Raw genomic sequence first — 5576 nt, forward strand, 5'->3', positions numbered from 1 at the left:
TATAGTGGTGTTTTTAAGCTCCTATAGTGACGTTTTTAAGCCTTGTAGTAGCGTTTTTGAACTTGATTTCCATAAAATCGAGTTCCATGCTTTTTTTTTTTTTTTTTTTTTTTAAGTTTGATCGGGCATAACTTAATTTTCTATAGATCGAGTATTTCGTAAAAACTCGATTTTAAAGTAATCGAGTATCGAAACAAGGGCATATCCCTATATAGTTTGCAAACAGGGGCAAATTGCTAAATAAATAAAAAATAATAATTAAGGCAAAAGGCCAGATAGTCTGTGTTTAGACTCTCTCATATGTTTTTGATACCATTCATATCTTTTGTTAAAAAATGTCTAAGTTGCTATAAATTTTATGAAAAAAATAAAACTTTAAATTAATATAATAATGAATTTAATTAGTTTCACTTCAATAACAAAATAAATAAATGCAATTCGATGGCCAATATAAATCAATATTGCTTCCTCAATGAAAATTACGATGATAAATATTGATCAATACGATACAAGAATATCTTGTTAATTAGAAATTTTATCATTTGAAAGCTTTTTGTATTTAAGCTTTTATTTAATATTTAATTTGGCCTCTTTAGAAAAAAATTTGGTTCCACCATTGTGTAATGTTGGCCCTTTGAACCGGGGATGTAAAAAAAAAAAAAAAAAAAAATCTATTTTGCATCCTTAAACACTACTTTATCAACTTATTTTACAACTCACCCTACATCCATGTTTTTTTTTTTTACATACAACCCAATAAAATAATATAAACTACCTAATAAAATAATAATAAAAATATTATTATCTCTTTTTCCCCACTCACTTTTTCTCTTCACACATAACCACACATTAAAATAATATTTTTTTTTTACAACCTATGGATAGTAAAGTTGCATCAAATTTTTTTAAGTTTACAAACCTAGATGGAGTGGGTTTTGGGTGGCTTAGGTTGTAAAATAGCAACTAGTGAGTGTTTACAGTATATGAGTTTATTTTTTGTATTGGGTTATAGTTGTATTGGGCTTACTTTTGTTCTTGAGGTTTTGTCATGAATTGACAAATGAGGAGATTGTTAGAGTCGTGTGTTTCGGTATTGTCAAACTATGCCAAATTATGTGTCTTTTATTGAGTTTTGAGTTGTCTTAAAATTGTAATTAAAGATCAAGTTGAATCAACATTGTAGTAAATAAGTTGTTTCTCATCAAAAAATAAAAAATAAAAAAGCAAGATAGTGAATTAATAAAATGACGTTTGCTGGTACAAAATTGACAACTCTATTATGATGTTTATTAAAGAGAATTGAAAAATAAAAGGCTTTAAACACTAATTAGCATTTACAACTCTGTTATGATGTTTATTAAAGAGAATTGAAAAATAAAAGGCTTTAAACACTAATTAGCATTGTTTGTTTTCTTTCTTACCTTTATTGGTGAAGTCATTTTCATTGTGATTTAACCATATCAAGGTGTTTTAATAGAAATGGAAAATGGATAACATAGATGAATATTGTAAAATAAATATTGACATATAGTGTTTTTGAAACATTTTTTTACAAAACAGTTGTAACAATATACTTAATTTCCTATAATCAACCAATCATCAATATATATATATATATGCAAAAACTCATGCGGGAAAATATGAGGTTTTGCCATATAGCTCACTTTTTGAAAAATGAATTCAAATACTCTTAAGCCATATTAGAAGTAAGAACAAATTAAAAAATAGGAACTTTTTGTTTCTTTGGTTCAATGTTTCAAGACTTTGCCAATTAATAAATAAAGATTCTTTGTAAGACTTTTTGTTTCATTTGGTTCAATGTTTCATGATTTTTCCTATTAAAGACTAAGGACTCTTCTCTTTTCACATCTTGCACTTCTCATTTATATAAACTTGCCCACAATCCTTCATGTTGTCTCTTCTTAAGTACACCCAGATTGAGATTAAGGCTAATTACCTTCAACCCTTCAATGATCCCTACCAAGCTCCTACATTGTTGTTTCATCTAATCTTAACACGTATGAGTTTGGGTATGATCAGGGAAGAGGTCTTGCGTTTATTGTTATTGACTAACGACGGCTTTATGGTTTTGATGTTAAAGTCAGACATTGTGGGTTTTGTAAATTTGGTGTTTGGAATTTTGGTGTGAGAAAGCTATAAATTTCTTTTGTTTTAGAACTATAGAGAAATAAAAAAAAAAAACTCATTTAATTGATTATTGATAAGATTAGTTCATTTTTTTTTTATTATGTTTTAGAACTCAATATTTATCAGTTGTTTTGGTAGATTTTAATTACCATTTAGTGTGGGATTGGTATAAGCATGATGATGAAAGTAAAAGTCAATAATGGTTTTAGAGTGTTTTCTCCTGTGGGTGTGGAAGCCCAACTTAAGGCAATTATATTTTGAAAAATTGAAGTATTTTTAGCAAAATTTTCTTTACTTTATCACATTCTCTATATACCATTACTGGTAAAATATTTCCCTTCATTAAGATAATGAAATGGGTGTTTAAGAATTGGGACTCAATATTTTGTTGTGAAAATGTGGTGTACTTGAGGAAGTGTTCAGGAGGTTGCTTGAATTTTTGTATCTGAAGCAGCAAGTTGAGGCAATTCGTCAACGGATCTTAGCTTTGATGATTACCTAATCTATCACTAACCCTTAAACTGTTAAACCCAACCTTTCGCTCTAATTCCTCCTTGTTTCGGGTTATCTGGGCTGTAAATGGTTGGATCTGTCTCACTGGACTGGATTGGATCGGTCTAATTTTTTCAGATTAGGTAATTAGTCTTTGCGATTTATGGTTGGGTTTCTGTGGGATTTCTTGGGTTGAAGACGGGCGGATCTGAGTCCTCAGGTCATAAACAAGTGGGTCACCGTCTTCTGGGTCAAGTTGAATTTCCCGTGCTTTGGGCTAGTCAAATAGAATTAGTGCATAAAAGAGAATGGAGTTGTAACTCATCCTTTTTTGATGCATTACCAAATCAACTGAGGATTGAAAAAAAAAAAATTTGTATAATTGATTGAGATTTTCTTTAGAGCCTATCTCGTCCCCAATTGATTTGAGTTTTAGACAACTTTTTCTAGGATAATTGAAATTGTCATTGTTTTGTATATTCCATTATTGCAAATAAATTTTTATGCCACAGTCAGTTATTTCTAAATTGACTGTTAAAACAATGTTCCAAAAAGTTTTACGGTGGTGATTTCTTGGATTAAGCTTTGTTCTTGCATTAGATGGGATGATTTTTTTTTTTTAATAAATAATCGTGATATTTTATTGAGATCTTAGCAATAAAGAACAAACAAGGCTCCTAAATTGTCAAGCCAAATGCAACAATTACCGCAGGCCTACTGGCTTGAGCATGGCTACAACAACAAAGAAATTCAAATGCCAAATCACAAATAGCACTAAAAAAACCAGACTCAAACAAAACCATCAATCCATCCGCAAGACAACTCCAAAAATAAACCCATAAGGAAGAATTTGCATAATCCATGAGCTAAGAAGGCCTCCTCTTAAGAACAGAGTCTGCAAATCCCCATCGATAATAGAGTTCTTGATTTATGTTGAAACTAGCACAAAGCTTTTGTCCCTGAATCCAAATTTAACTTTCATTCTGATGAAATCCACAATCTAATCCTCAATTCTAACCGAACCTTGGAAGATAGTTGAAGTGCTCCTATTGTCACAGCATGCATCATATTCTTAAAAGACTATAATTTGTCAAAATAATAATAATAATAATATATGTTCGAATATAACTGCATACTGTTCTTCAATATATATACACACACGTAAAGTGATCAAACCTGAAGCATATAACTGCAAACAGTCAAAACCTTGATGGGATAAAGTTGATCAAGGAGATGATATTTTGTAGCTTTGCCATGTTTCAACTCAATTCCAAAGTTTAGATCTGCTTCTTCCATCTGCAATCAAACTGAAAAATTGAAAATTTCATTATTCATATATATACAAATTGAACATTAATTCCATTATTCATATACAAATAGAACCTTAAAGTTGGTGCGTCAATGCCTTTTGTGTGGTATTCTATATATATATATATATAGAATTTTTTTTCCATCCCATCAACATTTTTTTTCCATATATTTTTCTAAAATTTGGAGTTGGCCGTAATATATCGAAGTTGAAAAAGGCAATACAAGAATGCGTAGAACATATCCACATTGCTTTTTTTTTTTTATATAGACCATGAACACAAGAATCATATACATTTTTATCAAATGGATGGATCCATCTCGATTCGGGACATGTACAACATAATTTTACAAATTACAGCACATTGAGAGAGAGAGAGAGAGAGAGAGAGAGAGAGAGAGAGAGTTTTACTGTTTTTTTTTTTTTTTTTACTACAATTTATGTTATTATATTAGGGTAAGGTGGCTTATATAGTATTTTTGGGGCATTATTTTACTCACATGTAAATGGAAAATTTAGTAGTAAACCCCTACCTAAGAATTGGTAGGGGCTAAATATTTTCTTGGGCTACCAAAATCTCTCCCCCTCTACCCTTCCAAAAAGAAATTGGACAGAAAAATGGGGAGTAGAGGGAGTTTGATGGAGAATTACCCATCTACCCCTTTCTTCTCTCTCCTATGCTACTGTGTGTTAACACCAAAGCAAAAAACAAAAAAAAAAAAAAAAAAAAAATACAAAAAATACAAAAAACACAAAAAAAATGCTTGAAAAGTTTGGATATACCTCAACTTCAAGAATTCTGGTAATTCACTGATCCGATCACATAAACATCTATTGCCACCATCATTAATATTTTCTTCTTCTTGTTCTTTGTCTCTTGAAGCCTCTACTCCTAGCCCTCCTACACTTTGTCCTCTTCCTCTACAAATTATAACCATGCTTCTCTTCTTAAAAATCATTGAGACTATAATCGTACAATTCAAAGGCTTGGTAGTTGAAGCCTCTTTAAATACATATAATCAAAAAGATTTTGTAATATATATATATATATATAGGATAATGATATGGTATAGTTGTTAAGGAAACCAAATTTTATATAGACACAAAATACAAATCCCAGAATATCAGGCATAGAATTTGAAATCTTTTGGAAGTAAATCTAAAGGTAGTGATTACTTGCCATTACAAATGCATTATATATAGGATGATGAGGTATGGTTGCTAAGGAAACCAAATTTTATAAACACAAAAAATATAAATCCCGAAATATCCGCCATAGAATCTGAAGTCTTTTGGAAACAAATCAACTGGAAGTGATTACTTTCCTTTAAGCATGCATTATGCTTGTGTGCTAAAGATAACCTTTTTAAGGACAACAACTATAAATCCCGGAATATTCGGCATAGAATCTGAAATCTTTTGGAAGCAAATCTAACGATAGTGATCACTTGCCTCTTCGCATGCATTATGCATGTTTGTTTCGAGAATTTGTTTTAACCTATGGTGTCCACTTGATAATTTCTCTTTATCATCAGACTAAGTTAATAAAAAAATGAAACTTCAATGTTTGAAATTTTGTGAAAAGGAAAAATTATGTCTGTGGCATGTACTTTTGAAAATGATGCTT

General features: G+C 30.3%; 1 long non-coding RNA gene across 2 annotated transcripts; it reads right to left on the reverse strand.

Annotated features, from left to right (window-relative positions):
* Positions 1-3249: 3249 nt before the first annotated feature.
* Positions 3250-5110, reverse strand: LOC136066418 (uncharacterized). 2 transcript variants are annotated; one of them, XR_010627916.1, is made up of 3 exons: positions 4733-5094; positions 3817-3947; positions 3250-3686 (listed from the first exon to the last, which is right to left on the reverse strand). It is a non-coding gene; the product is annotated as an uncharacterized LOC136066418 (long non-coding RNA). The 2 variants fall into 2 exon arrangements; XR_010627915.1 differs by having other exon boundaries at positions 3250-3947; positions 4733-5110.
* Positions 5111-5576: the final 466 nt, after the last annotated feature.

Source organism: Quercus suber, unplaced genomic scaffold, assembly GCF_002906115.3.
Source record: "Quercus suber isolate HL8 unplaced genomic scaffold, Cork oak 2.0 scaffold_34, whole genome shotgun sequence".
NCBI lineage: Eukaryota > Viridiplantae > Streptophyta > Magnoliopsida > Fagales > Fagaceae > Quercus > Quercus suber.